The sequence below is a fragment of the Tenrec ecaudatus genome, chromosome 1, assembly GCF_050624435.1.
Source record: "Tenrec ecaudatus isolate mTenEca1 chromosome 1, mTenEca1.hap1, whole genome shotgun sequence".
NCBI lineage: Eukaryota > Metazoa > Chordata > Mammalia > Afrosoricida > Tenrecidae > Tenrec > Tenrec ecaudatus.
Window position 1 is genome coordinate 34,020,341 of NC_134530.1, and position 18,877 is coordinate 34,039,217.

General features: G+C 46.2%; 1 pseudogene; it reads right to left on the reverse strand.

Moving 5' to 3' along the window:
* Nucleotides 1-17,613: 17,613 nt before the first annotated feature.
* LOC142458279 (poly(rC)-binding protein 1-like) lies at nucleotides 17,614-18,877 on the reverse strand (annotated as a pseudogene).

An 18,877-nucleotide genomic window follows, 5' to 3' on the forward strand; every position in this document is an offset into this window, starting at 1 on the left:
TGTTCCCTGGTAACAGTGGGTTATGAGTTGGGCTGCTAGCCTCAAGGTCAGCAGTTTGAAACCACCAGCCACTTCGAGGGAGAAAAATGAGGCGTTTTATAACCCTAAAGATTTAGAGCCCAGGATATAACCCTTGGTTAGCAATAAGGTTGCTCTCTCCTGCTCTCGCTCCCAGGCTCTCCCCATGAGGACCACCAAGCAGGCCTGAGGTGAGCATGCTACCATGAAAAAAAAAAAAAAAGGTTTATAGCCTCAGTCACCCAAATGGGGTTTCCAAAGTGTCGCTATGAATCAGAATTGCCTTGATGGCAGTGGATTTTTGGTCCGCTAGCCCTCCTCCCCCAGGATGATGTTTTCAGATGATAACTTTACAAAGTACACCCTTGATCAAGCATCTCCCGCCAGAGAGAGTCCAGGCTGTGAGGGCCCCTGGTAAGTGCATGACACCCATCCTCCGAGAATGACTGAGCTTTGCCACGACACCCAAACCTGGAACCCTGCCTTTGGAGGCAGGGAGGGGGTCCAGGCACCTGGGTGCTTAGAGAGAGATACACCGGTAATTCTGATGTCCACCGAGGGGAAAAGCCTGCCTGACCTAGACCATACACACTTCGGGAGCACAGGATGTTGTATTATGCTGGCTTGGCCACCCACAGCCCTTTAGCTTCAGGAGCTACCAAAGAGGGTGTCACACTATCCGAACAGAAAGGACCACGGATAAAGTGGGGGCTTGTTCAAGGTTTCTGTTAAGTCTGACTCCTCCGGCGTCATCATTTAAGACTGAGCAGAGCCCTCCAGACCAGGAGAACGGCCTCCGTGGGTCAGCCCAGAGCTCCCTTCGGCCCAGGTCTCTGAGCCAATGGATGTTTGGGGAGACACTCTCTGTGACCTCAGGCACAGAACCCCAGGTTCGGAAAAGGCCTACCTTCTCCGTCCAGCCCCACTGTGAATCTGCCGTTTGCAAATGTAAGCCAAAACAGAGAAGTTGTGTGTGTGTGTGTGTGTGTGTGTGTGGTTTTTAACTTCAGTAAGTTTCAAATGAAATACCTATGCAATGAAATGAAATACCTAAAATGAAATTAAGAACATTTCATAGCATGAAACACATACAAGTCACAAATTCGTCATTACAGTATTCCAAACGAGACAAGGCACAGCAGCATCTTTCAGGGCCGCTGCGCGCTGCGCGATGTGGAGAGACACACCCACTAGCTGAGTGGAGCGGCGAGCTGCAGTGGAAGGGGCTGGACGCCGGCTGCTTGAAAAGCCTTTACAAAAGCCTACTGCGTCATCTCCGGGCTCTTGTGGAAAGTCACTGGGTGCTGGGTTGAGAGTCTATTTTCTTCGCTTTTTCTCCAGACCTTTGGTGTGAATCCTAGCCAACACGGAATGCTCAGTCCCCAAAGGCACAGCGGGATGGTAAACATACAAGCTTGTGTTTGGGTTTCCCGCTGGTTACGATGTTACCAAGAGGCGAAGCAAGACCAAGAATGGCTTTTGATGGGAGGGTTTTATGGCTCTGGAAAACAGTTTGTCATAGTAACAGGAGTGTAGTTAAGTTTCTAATGAAAACACCAAAGAATTTACCATCACCACCACCCCTTTTTTTTTTTTTTTGCATTTATATCAAGGAGATTCAGAGAGTTCATGGGGAAAAAAATCAAATTTTCAGTCATTTTCCTTGAACTTTTTTAAGCACCCCCACACACACACACACACTGTATTTCATACACAGTCCACTCCAGGAAAGGGGTTTCTTTTCTTTAGAAGAAGACAACCCTTTAAATGGCACAGGCTTGTAGGCAGATCAGGGCACATGATCAGCCGAGACCAGGAGCTGAAAAGGCCATCCTGCTTGGCCAAATAGGGGGTCAGCGAAAAGGAGGAAGACGCGGGACCAGAATGACTGACGCGGAAGCTACAAGGGTGGGCTAGAGCTCAGGACTCACAGTCGTCATTCCTAGGCTCGTAGGGTCGCTACGCCTCAGAACCCACTCAACACAGCGAGCAACAGAGGCAGTCGCAGATCTGAATCTATGCATTTCACAAAGGAAAATGTTCAATAAAGCCTGCACATGTCTATTCTGCTGCTGATGTTGGGTGCTACTGAGTCAAGTCCAGCTCAGGGTGACACAGGAGAACTGTCCCTTGGCCTTTTCTGGGCTGAGATCGTCACAGAAGCAGATGACAGCTCTTTCTCTCCTGGAGCCACTGGTGGGTTTGAACTACCAGCTTTTCGGTTAGCAGATAAAGCAAGAAACTTTGATTTTCTTCCATGGGGCGGGGGGAATACACCTAGGTGCAACTGCTGAAAATGAGACTTGGTGCCCAGAACTTGCTTAGCTGTGAACGTGCGGACAACAGTACCTTGGGATCCTCTCTGGAGGCCTGAAAATGGCGATCCAGCCTATTGTTGCACTATTTACGGACAAGAAACGTGGTCCAGAGAACACGCTGTTTGGCTCTTTGACCCAATGGTGTTATTGCCACAACATAATCGCATAGCAAGCCGCCCGCAGTCCCCAAGGGCAGGATTTCCTGTAGGATAATGGAAATTATGAAAATGACCTTCACCCAGGAGTCCATGTGAATGACTTGTGACGTCCTTTGAAGAAGAAGAAATCATGCCATTGTTTGTTCCCACCGCACCTTTTTCTCTTTTTTGTCGTTTCTTTTTATAAGCTGAGTGTAGAGTGGAGGAAATGTGTGATGCTGGCATCTTTGTGTTGGACTCCCTCCCCGATTGATGTGTTTGTTAACAGCTGCCACAAAAGCCCTTCCCTGGTGAAAATCACATTTCCAGGTGGACGCTGAGCCCCCAGAGAGCTTCTCTGTTGTTGTTGTTTACCTGTTTGGTGTGCAAGTGTGAACAACAAACCTTTAAATGGAGGAGTGAGTTCTCCTGGATGCTCAAGGCAAAGAGATGGGCCAAAGGTATGGTTCAGGTTTGTTGAAAGAAAATCCTGACCCAGTTAAAATGAAAGTGTTTATTTGGCTTCAGAAAGATTCATTAATCAGACAGTCCTTGGCCAGTGGATCTAAGCAATACCCCCCCACCTCCTACATACAAAAAGCAAGCTACAATGTTACACAGAAGACAAAGCAGAGAGAAGGACAAAAGTATCCATCATGTACTTTGATATATGATTCTTTATTTTGACTATCAGATCATATGGAGAGCAAAATCTACAGGACGCGTTTTTTGGTTTTGTTTTTAAATCAATTTGGCTAAAATGTCTAGACAAGCTGTGTGCAGTGGAGTGGATTCTGACTCATAGTGACTCTGTAAGACAGAGAACTCTCCCCATAGGGTTTCTTTTATATTTTTAAATCATTTTATTAGGGGCACATACAACTCATCACAATCCATACATACATCAATTGTGTAAAGCACAGTTGTACATTCATTGCCCTCATCATTCTCAAAACATTTGCTCTCCACCCAAGCCCCTGACATCAGCTCCTTTTTTCCCCTCCCTCCCAGCTCCCCCCTTCATGAACACTTGATAATTTATAAATTATTATTTTGTCATATCTTATTCTGTCTGACACCTCCCTTCACTCACTTTTCTGTTGTCCATCCCCCAGGGAGCTGGTTATATGTAGATCCTTGTGATTATAATTATAATACATCCAGAATTATAATACATTGCTATAGTTTATTGTGCCAGCCTGGCCGATAAACACAAGTAGGATTAACTGAAGGGCAGAGGGATAAATGGCTTGGTGAGCCTCGCCTTGCTTGTTCTGTGCCTCAGTTTAAAGAGGTACACTACCTGTGGGATGCCTAGCCTGTGGACTGTGTCGCTGTAAGTTGAGGTCCCTTTAAGCCCACACGATTGGAATGTTCGTCTCTGGAGCTGGGGACCGACAGTTGATGACAGTTGGGGACCTGCCTTGCTGTTTGCTGCCTGGATATATAGCCCAGCTCTCTCTACAGAAGGGGACTGGCAACTGGCGGCTCTCAAAACTTGAAAGACTGCTAGTGTCTCACTGCTTTATAATTTAACTGTTAATTTCTTGTATTATCTATCTGTATATAATTTAACAGTTCATTTCTTGAATTATATATATATATCTTTATAAATATATTTATATATAATTACTAGCAATCTGGTTTGTCTCTCTAGAGAACCCTGTCCAATACATACATCATATGAACAACTATGGCTGAAAGTCCTATGTCAGGTGGTTGGCTGCTGATGTGTCCTTGGCTGTGGCTTTTTTTTTAATAAGAAAAACACTGGGATTTTCTCTCTGGTTAGCCTTTCACACTTGCTAGATTCTGTGTCAGCTTCCAGGGGCAGCCCCATTTGGGCCGATGACCTGGGAGTCAACCTGGAAGTGGTTGGTGCCCTGGCATATGCCCACCAACTTTGGATCCATGCAACTCAGCACCCACCGTCCTATGGTGTCCCTGAATCCCACTCCATCTTTTGCATCACCAGCCCGCAGTTACATGGTTCTGGCTAGCGTGGGGCCTATGGACTCGAGTTGGACTGGGTTGGGATACCTTTTAATATAAAGTTCCTTTTTATACCTACATGAGTGTCATGGTTTTTTGTTTTGTTTTGTTTTATAGACAACCCAGGCTAACATTGGGCCATATTAATGGACTCAACTCAAATACTCTGAGCTGCCACCTGCCACCTCACTAATTGCTTAACCAAAGAGTATTTCTTGAACACTGTTGTCATGCAAAGGGTTAAAGAGAGTACAGAAAGACCAGCCATAACCTCAAGGCCAAGGCTAGGCAGGGAGAACACATGCCATATTGTAATCATCAGGAGCCGACTCTCTGGAACTCCTTGGGAAGGCTTCCAAAAGCATGGATACCCTCTACTCGGATAGTTAACTGGAAAAGAAGGCATTGCACATAGAGCTCTTTTTACTAAAAAAAAAAAAAAAAATCAATGATCTGACATTAAAATGTAATGAAGAGCCTTTTTGGGGATTTGTTTTTTTGCTAACTCATACCCTTAGGTAAGAGGTGGTGGAGAGAAGAACAGGAATGCCCCCGTGGGCTCTGCCATGACCAGCCTGCTGGGGCAGCACAGGCAGGGTGGGTGTGGAGCACATAAGGAAGCTCAGGAAGTCCAGGTAAGCCTTAGTACCTGTTGTATGATGGGGAATTCCCATTTTCTGGCCTGGCTCCTCCTCGGGAAGACTTTCTTCCTCTTGCTGCTGTTTAATGAAAATTGCCACCTCTATTTCAGAACCGCTATTCAGATTCGCCAACTAAGCACAGCCCACTCGTCCTTCAGTTTGTCATATTGTGGTGGCTTGTCTGTTGCTGTGATGCTGGAAGCTGCGCCACCAGTATTTCAAATGCCATCAAGTTCACCCACGGTCAACAGATTTCAGCTGAGCCTCCAGACTAAGAACAGACTACCTGGAAGAAACAGGCTGTCCACTTCTGAGGAGTTAGCCACTGAGAACCTTAGGAATAGCAGTGGAACATTGTCAGATAGAGCGGCAGAAGATGAGCCTCTGTGGTTAGAAGGAACTCAAAATACAACTACGATTATGGCAGTCACCTAATCTGGTGTCAGTTTAAGGATTAAGAGTGTAGGGGTGGAGTGTAGGCTGTCAATCTTGAAATAGTCAATGAGACTTCTGTGTGGGCACAGCCTCCTGAGAATTCTGGGAAATCTGGTTCTTCCTCCTTGGAGGCGGAAGACACCTCTCTCTCTCTCTGCTACTCCCTGGGAGACATAGAAGACAAGCCACACGGATGCAACCAGACTCTCTGAAGCTGGAGAAGCCACAGAGAGACCCCTGCCAGCACTGAGATGCTTGCAACACCACTGGATCCAATGACTTTCTACCCACTGGCTTTGATCATCCTGCATCTGGCTTCATTGCATGTGTTTCATGAGTCTGAAGAGGACTTTATAGATTGGTATCGGACATATGGGCTAATATCAGACTTATGGCCTTGGATTGGACGGGATTGGGATGTTTTCTCAATGTTCAATTGCGCTCGTACATAAATCTCTTTCTTATACACATATGTGTGTCCATGGATTTGTTTCTCTAGTCTACCCAGACTAACACAACGATAGAACTGTCTCCTCAAGTTAGGTGAATATGGCTGGAGCAAAGCTTTCAAGGCCTTCATTTGCTGATAGGGCGTGACTCAAAATGTGAAGAAACAGTTGCAAGCATCCACTAATAATCAGAGCATGGAAAGTACAAAGAATGGATGTAGGAAAATTGGAAGTAGTCAAAAATGAAATCGAACACATGAAGATTGATAGCCTAGGCTCCAGTGAACTGAAATGGACTGGTCTGCTCCAATTTGAATCAGACAATCATGTGATTTGCTATTCTGGGAATGATGCGTTCAAAAGGAATGGCGCCCAATGCATCATCAAGAAAAATATTTCAAGATCTATCTTGAAGTACGATGCTGTCTGTGATAGAAAAATATCTAAATGGCTACAAGGAAGACCAGTTAATACAACTTGTTCAAATTTACACACAACCAATAAAGCCAAAGTGAAATTCTCCCAACTTCTTCAGTCTGAAATTGATCAAACATGCAATTAAGATGTATTGAGAATTAATGAGGATCGGAATGTGAAATCTGGGAGCAAAGAAGGATCAGTAGTCAGAAAATACAGCCGTGGCAATAGAAACAAGCCAGCGATCACATGATAGAGTGTGGCAAGACCAACAAGTTCATTGCAAATACCTTTTGCAGCAGCATGAGTGGTGACTATACATGTGGACCTCACCAGATGGAACACACAGGAATCAAACTGAGTACATCTGTGATAAGATCCTGGAAGCTATAGCGTCTGGGGTCTTACAAGCGGCCATCTAGCTCAGAAGCAACAAAGCCCACATGGAAGAAGCATACCAGCCTGCGTGATCATGAGGTGCCAAAGGGATCAGGTATCAGGCATCATCAGAACAAAAAATCTTATCATAATGAATGGGGGGGGGGTGCCGAGTGGAGACCCAAAGCCCATTTGTAGGCCACTGGTTTTCCCCTTACAGAAAGGTCGAGGAGGAGACGAGCCAGTCAGGGTTCAATGTAACAACGATGAAACATACAATTTTCCTCTAGTTCCTAAATGCTTCCTCCCCGCTGCCCCCCACTACCATGATCCAAATTCGACCTTGCAAGTCTGGCTAGACCAGAGGATGTACACTGGTACACAGGAACTGGAATGGGAAACACAGGGAATCCAGGGCAGATGATCCCTTCAGGACCAGTGGTGTGAGTGGCGATACTGGGAGGGTAGAGGGCAGGTAGGTTGGAAAGGGGGAACCAATTACATGTGACCTCCTCCCTTGGGGACAGAGAGCAGAAAATTGGGTGAAGGGAGCTGTCAGACAGGGCAAGATATGACAAAATAATAATGTATAAATTATCAAGGATTCATGAGGGAGGGGGAGCGGGGAGGGAGGGGAAAAAATGAGGACCTGATGCCAGGGCCTTAAGTGGAGAGCAAATGTTTTGAGAATGATGAGGGCAATGCATGTACAAATGTGCTTTACACAATTGATGTATGTATGGATTGTGATAAGAGTTGTATGAGCCCCTAATAGAACGATTTTTAAAAAAGAGATCCTGGAAAAACTCAAAACATAAATCAAAACAAGGCCAGGAGCCACCTGTGGAACAGTCCACCCAATTTCATCTAAAAGTTTGGGTTGAAGCTGAAGAATATGAAAACAAGTCCATGAGAGCCAAAACACAGCTTTGAGGACATCTCACCTGATTTCAGACGTCCTTTCAAGAACAAATTTAATGCATTGACTGATCATGACCACCGACTAGTTGAGCTGTGGCATGACCTTAAGAACATCACACATAAAGAAAGAAAAAGGCCTGTAAACAGGCAGGAAAGAAAGAATCTACCTATGTGAATGTCAGAGGATTCTGAAACTTGCTCTTGAATATCGAGTAACTGGAACTAATGGAAGGAAGGATGTTGTAAAGAGCTGAACAGAAAGGTCCGAGGGGCAGCCAGAGAAAAGAAAGCAAAGCATTGTCCCCAAAGGTGTGCAGTCCTGGAGTTCGGAAACCCAAAGGGAAGAAGGTGCTCGGCTGAAAGAATGGAAGACAAAACTTGAGCCTCCAGTTGAAATAGTGAAGGATTCTGTGCGCAAAAGACTGACTGATGCAGAAAGCATCAAAAGAAGACGGAAGGAAAACACTGAGTTCCTGTGCCAACGAGAATTGGTCGGCATTCAACCAAGTGAAGAGGTACGACATTGTGATAAGCTGAGGCATGAGCATGTCATGCAGCTACGTCCTCTGTGCTCATAATCACGGATCTGGAAAGCCGACTCCAGTGGGGGAAGAGCTTCACAGCTATGAGACATAGATGAATCTGAATACACAATCTCATGACTGCACACAGTCCCTCCAACAACCCCCACAAAGGACTGTCATAAAGAAGCTACCTTCCAAGATGATCATTCCTGCATCTGGCTGTTCACTGTGTCTGAAGGCTATCTGTAGATAAGAGCAATCAGGCCCTAAACCCTAGCCCACCATAAAATGTAACAGACCCTCTTCTGTTGTCTCTTGCTGATACTGATCATAGATTGCGCTCCTGAGGAGGACTCAGGGGCGTTTAAGGTCAACCAGCACTAGGTCAAGACACTGAGTCACTTCATTGTTTGTTCATTTTGTTTCCCACTTATGATATTACCCATTGATTATGTGTAGCTTTTGAAAGACCTGTACGCTTCATTAGATATACCCATTGGAAAGTACACTCTCTTGGTCCTGACACAGGGACAAGGATGCCCTATGTCTGACTCAGTCTCTCTACTTTATTTTCCAGAATTGCAAAGTCGCTCCTCAGGACCCAATCAACCATTGCAGACCCGTATCCCATCACCATATGACGAAGGACTGGTGGCACTGAAGGAAGACGTATAAGCTTCACTAAAGGCACTAGCAGAAAAACAACGCTCCAGGAATCGACAGAATGTCAACTGAAATATTTCAACAAATGGATGAAACAATAGATGCACTCACTATCTATGTCGAGAAATTGGTAATACAGCAACCAGGCCAACTGACTGGAAAAGATACACATCGTACCCATTCCAAAGAGAGGTGAGCCAATAGAACGCAGAAATTACCAAACAATGGTATTAGTATCAAGTAAATTTTGGTTGAAGATAATTAAAAACAGTTGCAGCAATCAGGGCGTTGTCAAACATTCCATCCTAATTCAGAAGAGGCCATGGAACGAGGGATATTGTTGGTGATGTCCGATGAATCTTGGCTCAAAACAGAATATTAGAAAGATATTTATTTGGCTTTTGTTGACTAGGCAAAGGCACTTAACTGTGGCCCATGACCAACTATAGGTAACATTGCGAAGAGTAATGGTGCTCCTGTGGAAACTGCACAGACCAACACGCAGTCATCTGAACAGAACAAATCAGCTGCGTGATCTAAAAATCAGGAAAGGTGTTCATCAGGATTGTATCCTTTCGCCACACTTTACCAATCTGAATGCTGAGGAAATAAACTGAGAGGCTGGACCATATGAAGAAGAATGAGGCGTCAGGATTGGAGGAAGCCTCATTGACAGACTGTGATATGCAGATGACCTACCTTGATTGCTGAAAGCCAAGGGCTTGAAGCTCTTACTGATGAAGATCAAAGACTACAGTACCGGTTCCAACTCATTGTGAAGAAAACCAAAATCATCACAACTGGACCAAGGAATATTGAAACTGTCAATGTCAGTATACTTCGATCCCACTCAGGGCTTCAGCAGTCACAAAATCAAACATGTTACATTGAGAGCATCTGCTGCACAAGACCTTCTAAAGGTTCAAGAGCAGAGATGTCACTTGTGGGCTAAGTTGGGCCTGATCTAAGTCAGGGTATTTTTGGTCACCTCATAGGTATGTGAAAGCTGGACAATGAGTGGGGAAAACTGGAGAATTGATGTATTAGATTTATGGTATTTTCTAAGAATATTGAAAGTATCCTGGATTGCTTGAAAAAAAAAATCTGTCTTGGAAGACGTACAGCCAGCATGCTGCTTCGATGGTGAGGCTTTGTCTCACATACTTTTGAACTTGTTATCAGGAGAGACCAGTCCCTGGAAAAGGACATGATGATTGGTAAAGTACAAAAACAGATACTCGCAATGATGATGCAGGACGAAGCAGTATTTTCTTCCCTGGTACAGAGGATAGGTATGAGATGGAGCCACCTCAATCATACCTCAGAACAATGACCAAGCCCAAGTGCCTGGAGGGGACCATGCTTTCCAAACCAAGTTAAGCTGCTGAATAAGTTTTACCAAACCAATGGATATGATTTTACATCTATTGTGGTAGCCTGGTTTTCTGTGCTAACCTGGCTTCTGTAGAAACATATGGGCAGGGTTTAGCCTGTCAGTCAGGTCACAACTTGATTGGAGGGCAACTGAGATAACTGGCTCACTGAAGGCTGGCCATCTTCCCTCTCTGCTTCACTTTCCAGCTGTTGAGACACTTGGATTGCTGGAAGAGCCACGCGGAGACCCCTGCCAGTGTTGAGATGCTTCCACCGCCATTGGATCCACAAGACTTCGCACCCACCGGCCTGTGATCTTTCTGCATTTGGCATCTTGCTTGTGACTGCGCGGGTCTGAAGAGGGATTTATGAACTAGTATTAGATTTATGGAGTAATATTGGACTTATGGACTCGATCTGGACTGGGCTGGGATGTTTGCTTGATATGTAATTACTTCTTGATATAAAGCGTTCTCTTTGGTATTTTTAGCTTTCTTGTGCGTACATGAGTGTCCCTGGATTTCTTTCTCTAGTCATCCTGGTCTAACACACATGTAAACATTTTCTCTGAGAAAGATCCACAACATTAGTGATAATAATATAATGAATATGCCTCTCACCCAACTTGTATTATCACATTTTACCAGTTTGCCTCCTCTGCACCCTCTTTTGTTTTGCTCTATTGGTTTTAAAGCAAAACCCAGGGGTGTCATTTTACCCATAAATACTTCAATGTGAGGAATGCTGGAATCTCATGTACACATTACGGACACGCGCTAACAGCTAACCAGAGACTCTGGCAAGCAGAGTGGGGCCGGGCTTGTGTGCCGCCCTCCGTGCTCTCACAGTCCCTCCCTGTCCCACAGGGCTGGGCCAGCCCGTGACACACTGGTCCAGAGAACAGCTTCCACCGCCCGAGTTAGCTGGAGAACGCAATGTAAAATCAGCGAGGACTGTGTCTTGGGTGATAAAGAACTGTCTGCTTCCCTTCCTAACACGGGTTTGAACCCGCCCGCACCGCCTGCCGGTGGAATTCCTGCTGCGTTTCAATAAGCTCACGGTGGGCTAGAGCTTGCTGACCCCTCCCCAGCAAACCGCCCTGCGCCAGTGGTGCAAGCGATGTGTACTGTGTGACCCGCAGAGTGGCAGCAGGAACCCGCTGCCCAGACTCTGCTTGGATGCAAAGCCTCCTCGCCCTCCCCACTCGTGTGCTAGGACCCTGTCCAGGTGTCGCCAGGCTCCCCAGAAATGCAGAGTCATGTATTGTCTACCTTCCTAAGATGCATTTGTTTGTTTTCTTATTTAATGTAAGTATATTTGGGGAGATAGATATACAATGTGAGTGGGGTTAGTACATAATTAATTGTATGTGTATTCGTTGTGTCAGATTAGACACAGCATGATTTTATTCTTGTTTTTGCTTGAAGACGATGTGTGGTTTAAGAAGATGTGTACAAAGGCTGAGTTGATGAAGGGTGGGATGTGATCATCAGGTGTTTGTTAGTTCTCAGAAGCTTTGGGGGATTTTCTTTTACTGAGCTTTATTTTATTTGGTTTTTTTTAACATTTTATTAGGGGCTCATACAACTCTTATCACAATCCATACATATACATACATCAATTGTATAAAGCACATCTGTACATTCTTTGCCCTAATCATTTTCAAAGCATTTGCTCTCCACTTAAGCCCTTTGCATCAGGCCCTCTTTTTTTCCCCCTCCCTCCCTGCTCCCCACTCCCTCATGAGCCCTTGATAACTTATAGATTATTATTGTGTCATATCTTGCCCTATCCGGCGTCTCCCTTCACCCCCTTCTCTGTTGTCCATCCCCAAGGGAGGAGGTCACATGTAGATCCTTGTAATCGGTTCCCCCTTTCCAACCCACTCACCCTCTACTCTCCCAGCCTCGCCCCTCACACCCCTGGTCCTGAAGGTATCATCCACCCTGGATTCCCTGTGCCTCCAGCTCCTATCTGCACCAGTGTACAACCTCTGCTCTATCCAGACTTGCAAGGTAGAATTCGGATCATGATAGTTGTGGGGAGAGGACGCATTTAGGAACTGGAGGAAAGCTGTATTCTTCATCGGTGCTACATCGCACCCTGACTGACCCATCTCCTCCCCTAGACCCCTCTGTGAGGGGATCTCCAGTGGCCGACAAATGGGCTTTGGGTCTCCACTCTGCACTTCCCCCTTCATTCACTATGGTATTTTTTTTTTAGATGATGCCTATACCTGATCCCTTTGGCACCTCGTGATCGCACAGGCTGGTGTGCTTCTTCCATGTGGGCTTTGTTGCTTCTTTACTGAGCTTTAATGTTGTTAGGTAGTTAGGACAGGGACCAGGGTGACCACAAGTTTGTGGCCTTAGGGTGCCTGTGTGAAACCTGAAACATCTTCTGTCCTTTAGAAAACCCACTTGGATTAGAAACCAGGCTTCCGCATGAATTCTTTCTCCTGTGAAGCCAAGAACCGAAGTATTTCCCACCTGGGAAACCTCACACAAATGCACGTTGGTCCCCGGTTGTCATTCATTGGGCACCGTCAGAGCAACAGGTCTGAACTCGCACAAACGTAATAGTTAAGTTTTAGGTCAACTTCCTGAGCCAGGATTCTGCCGTGATATGATGTAACCTGCGATCAGATCCGCGGCGGATCTTTGAAGCAGCCAAGCAGTTCGGAAACGCGTAGACTGGAGCAGCTCGTCCTCGGTCCGGCACAGCCTTGGCACACTTGAGGAAGTTTCACTGAGGGTGGGGCACACTCTGACTACAGATAACTGACAGTGTGCCTTAGCAAGCTCCCTCCTGCTGGGTCCCGATCCTGTTAGAGCCCCTGCCTGCCGATCTCATGGGCCATCAGCAGACTGATGGCCTCGGATTCATTTAGCTGACTGCAGATTCATTCAGCTCTGCGCCCGTCAACCTGAGGTTGTCCCGCGTCATCTTCCTGCTTCCTGTTCATTAGCCCCTGCTGCTTCAGGAGTCAAGAGAAGCCCCAGCTTATACTGGACCCACCGACCTGAACAAGGCTAGACGTACCCACTCCTCCAACTGTATGAACCATTTCTTGATCATAAATATGTCTATATACATACACAAGCCCTCGTGGTATAGTGTTTACATGTTGGGCTGTGATCCATATGGTCAGCAGTTCAAAACCACCAGCAGTTCCAAGGCTTTCTACTCCTGTGAATATTTATAGCCTTGGAAACCCACGGGGGTCGACCCGCTGAGTCAGCATTGACTCGAAGGCAGTTTGGTTTGGGTTTATATACATGCACAGATAATTGTCACTGGTTTTGCTTCTCTAGTGAGCCCATGTTAACACAGTGTGTGTGTGTGTGTGTGTGTGTATACACACACATTGAATGTCACAAGATAGTATATATATATATATATATATATATATATATTCCACACTAACACAGGGTGTGTGTGCATATATGTGTGTATATACACATACATGTGTGTATGTGTATGTATATATGTATGTGCATACATACATGAGAGAGAGAGATTTACATCAAGGAAAGGGGTCACACAGTTGTAGTAGAGGAGGGCAAGTTCCGAATCTGTGAGTCAGATTTCAGGCTGGATTTTTCTCCTGACTCAAGTACATGCAGGGCGGCTGAGCCCCAGGTTGGCAGGTCAGACAGCATGCTTCGGGCTACAGAAGTGAGTGGGTTTCACGTGGCAGATAAGATGGCAAGGTGAGGAAGACTCCCAGAATCAGCAGAAAATAGAGTAAGACACTGGATCTAGCCCAAGACACCAGTGGTTTGATGAGGGGTACCAGCCCCCACAATCGAATGGGTCCAAGGGGCGGTTGTGTAATTGAGGGGTAAAATTAAGGAGACATCAGACAAGATACAGCATGCAAGTGCTCACCTTCACAGTCATGACTTCAGGAGCCAGGTCCATGCAGAGAGAGAACCGAGCGCCCCCACCCCCTTGCCTAATTACAGGTAACCACAGAGGTGACAAAGTGGGTTGGTCCCTGAGTCCATAGGAGGAGTAACCCAACACCAGTGTCCAGAGCAGGAAAGGGGAAGTGGCTGTCTTCAGAGCGTAGAGAGTAATAAATAGCACACGTCTGCTCCTATAGTTAAAGCTGCAGACTAGAGAGCAATCAGCCATGTGTTTGGAAGAGGTCACTTTAAGGTAGCGCTATGATGGGAGGATATAGTGGGAAACAATATTAATTATGAGAATGTGATTGGGACTCACCTCCAACTCACAAGGGGGAAGGCCTCCCTCCACCCCAGACACCCAGCCTGCCAGCCTTCTTACTGTATGAGAATAAAGGATTCATCCGTATACACTCCCATTATCTGCTTCCCACAGTGAGATAGATGACAAGCCAGATGCAGAGTGTAGACCCAAGAAAAAGCAAGTAATCTTTCCCACAGCATCTAATTACACTGGGAACAAGCTACACACCCCAGGAGAGCTCATCATGGGGATGACTAGGTCATCTCAAACTATCGAGAATTCTGGCCCAGCCAAATGGACACAGAATCTTCCTTCATTTTCTTCTCATGGCTCTTCGTGAAAAATCAAAGAAGCACCTTTCAGTTAAAGTTCTATTAAACTTCTCATCACATCTCATTGGCGGATTAAAATTGATCTAAACCCCTTTATTCCTAAAACCAGTCCCTGACCATGGAGTTAGGGCTACTGTGATTGGTTTAGCCTTAAATTAATCCAGGCCTAGCCCTGGAGCCACCAGCCCTTGTCAGTTTGTTGTACTGTAGTGCCTTGTGCGGGGCCATGATGCTGTGACAGCACAAGTATTTCAAATGGCAGCAGGGCCAGTCACCGTAGACACATCCCAGCAGAGCTCCCAGACGAAGCTAGATTAGAAATGAAGGCCTTTGGACCTTCTTCTGAAAGTCAGCCAAGGAAAACCCTATGGATTACAAGAGACTCTTGCCGGATCTAGTGCTAGAAGATGAATTCCCGAGGTTGGAAAGGCTCTCAAAACACCACAGTGGCCAACACCATGGGCGGGACCATACCAAAGGTTGAGAAGATGACACAGGGCTGGACAATACCATGCCTGTTAGACATGGTGCTGCCTTGAGTGGGAGCAGATTTGCTGGACGGCCACCAAACCCCAGGGACCCCAAGCTCCTTGATGGCATTGTTCCCTTGTGTTGGAGAGGGAGATATGGATGTTGTGAAGACATTATGTTCACATCATTCTGTGCTGGACCAGTATAGAATCCATCAGATGATAGAAGAACAACCCCACCATAGGTGTCCCTCCCAGTAGGATGAGGGACATAAATTCCCAGGAGGACTGTGCTCAGACATAGGCTCAGGAGTTCAGCTTGGCTATCATTGTATGGTTCCCTTGGCAGGTGCCAACAAAAGGAAAATCAAACCACTGCCATCGAGTCCATGCTGACTCATAGCGACCCCTGAGGGTTTACGGGAGTAGAAAGTCCAGTCTTTCCCCATCAGAGCTGCTGGTGGTTTCAAACTGCTGACCATGTGGATCGCAGACCAACACATAACCACTACAAACAGAAGGGAAGATGGGGTTAAAATTTTACCAAATTCACTTTCTCCCCTCTTATTTTTCCAGAGAGCACTAGTGGTCCTTGTCTATAGGAAAGATGGTAGGATTGTAGATGAGAAAATTGCTGTTGACTGTATGGGTAAACCAATTTACATCCACTCCAACTGTTATTCAATTCCATTTATAATAGATGACTCTTGCCCAAGCTGGCCCAAAGCCAAAACCACCAACACAAAGTCTAAAACAGCTATCAGTGATTTCTGTGAACCTTCTTTTCAGGCCAAGTTTTGAACAAAAGGATTTTAGGGACAGGAAGTCAGTATGATTTCTCAATGTCCTGTTCCTTTAGTTATCTGGAATTTAAAGTGTTCATGCTCCAACAAGCTGGTCAGAGTTCACAGGCATGTGTCATTGAAGTGACAAAGAATAGGCTAGTCTTGGGATTTACTCTTAACCCATCAAAAGAATTACTGTCCATAGCTACAAACACCATTAGCCTTATTTCAGCAAGGTGAGGCCACTCAATAAAATGACCATTCTCCCTTGGAAATGGTCATCACCCTGATTGTAGAGGGATGCACCTACCATTTGCCAGGCAGTGTGCTAGGCCCTCAGATAAACATGGCCTTGACACTTGAAACTTGCATTCCAATGAGAAAGACAATCAACAAACAAGTTTAAAAAGAAAAAGACAATTGCAGATTGTGAGGATTATGAAGAAACCTTGCAGAAATATAAGGTAGAGAGAATGGATATCCGAAAGCTGTCCAGAGAAGGTGATTCTTGGAGGTTTTTAAAAGAGATCATGTGGTATTTACATAATCTGTTGTCAACTTGAGACTGACAAGTGAAGGGGTGGAGTTTAGCCTGCCAATCAGGTCGCAGTTTAATGACCTCATTTTGAGCTTCTAACGAGATAAATAGCTCCCTGGAGGCGGGACACTCACTCCCTGAGAGACATTCCTGTTGACAAGCCACATGGAACTATGCTGATGGCAGCTAGAGTCTTGGAACTGGAGGAGCCAATGGAGGCCCATGCCAGGGCTAAGATGCTTCTACTGCCACTGGATCTACAAGACTGTCTACCCACTGGCCTATGATCTTCCTGCACTCGGCATCATTGCGTGTGTTGCGTGAGTCTGAAGAGGAATTTATAGACTAGTACTGGACATATAGGCTAATATTGGACTTAAGGACTTGATCTGGACTGGGCTGGGATGTTTCCTTAATGTACAGTTACTCTTTATATAAAGCTCTTTCCTATACACCTATGAGTGACTAGGAATTTGTTTCTCTAGTCTCTACCCAGACTAACACAATCCAAGTACTTCTCTGTCAAAGTTTTAAACAAACTGAGAAATAAGAAAAAAGAACCAACAAAAAACCAAAATCGCACCTTTATTACTCATACAGTCTAGGTTAGAAGTCCTAGCTTCTGTGAGAATTTTTAAAAAGGAATTAACTGAGGCATATTTTTTTAACCAACCCATTTTAATTCTTAAATTCTCGACATTACAGAACTAAACTGAAATTTAATAACATTCCACTCTTACATTTTTATTGACAAACAGAAATAAAATCCATGAGCCAAAAACCCAAATAAAACTAAAAACAGGGAAAAGCTTATAAAACTAAATATGAATCCCAGCATTCACAGCTGAACAGAAAAGGTGATTTTTAAATTCTCAGCAGATGATAAAAGTTGTGTAGAAATTGAACACTTACAAATTATTTAGAACCTGGAATCACTGACCAGAAATTACACAGTTGGATCATGGGCAAAACAGCAGAAGGGGTTTACGAGTGAACCTACACTTTTCTAGCTGCACCCCATGCCCTTCTCGGAGGAAAGCCTCGCATTGATGAGATACTGGGCCAGACTAATGCAGCAGAACCAGTGACAGTAACCTGCTGCCCAGAGGAACCTTCCACCGGGTTGGCAAATTTGATCTGGGCCCCAGACATCTGGCGGATCTCATTAATGTTGGCGCCCTGGCGCCCGATTATACAGTCAATTAAGTTATTTGGAATGGTGAGTTCATGGGTGGTTTGGGTAGGTGCATCCAAACTTGCCCAATAGCCTTTCACCTCTGGAGAGCAGGAGTCAATTCCGGCGAATCCGGTCCCGCCGTGCATCATGGCAAAGTGCGGCTGTTGTCTCGCCACCTGGTTCAGCTTGGCCAGATGGAGCGGAGAAATGGTGTGTTGTCCTTGAATCGAGTAGGCGTCTAGCGGTGGTCCCTCTAGGTCATGGGTGGCGTGGGGGTAGCCCGCCGCGTCGCTGCAGCGATCTCGGCCGCCCGCGCAGATGACCGGGGAGCTGGCCGGCATGGGCTGGTACTGAATGGTCATGACTCGCCCTTGCGGAGACTGGGAGAGCGTCTCCAGCACGACCAGGCAGATCTGCTTGACACACTCGGTGACGACTGCGGCACGCCCGCGATGGTGATGGTGCGCTCGGTCGAGTTGGGCAGCATAACCCCCGCCACCTGGACCTGGGCCCCGTGCTCTCCCGGATCTCCTTGATCTTACAGCCGCCTTTCCCGATCAGGGAGCCGCACTGGGTGGCCGGCACCACCAGCCGCAGGGTGACAGGGGGCCTGCTGGCCGCCGTGCTGGTGGTCATGGAGCTGTTGATCTCTTCCTCCAGCTTGTCGATGATCATGGCGAAGGCCTTACAGATGGCATTGGTGGGTCCGGTCGGGTGATGATTCTCTCGGGCAGTTCCCCTCTGAGATGTTGATCCGCGCGCGCCACTCAACTAAGGCACATTATGTTTTCCAAGATCTCCCATCCCTCATGCTCCTCTCACCATGTGACCTTGAGCCTTCTCTTCAGGAACGACGAGGCCCATGCTCTCCCCTTTGCCTCTGGGCAGCTCCAGGACTACAGCAGAAGTGATATTGCGTAACTGTTGAGACTGACTCAGACAATAGAGTATCTTCCCAGTTCTCTTTGAACGCTTCCTTTTAGAACCCAGACACCACACTGTGAGGAAGCCCAAGCAGCCTCTGGAGAGACCCCGTGGGAAAGAACCTTGCTGCTAACCTACATCCCTGGCAGCGGGTGCTCAGTAGCAACAT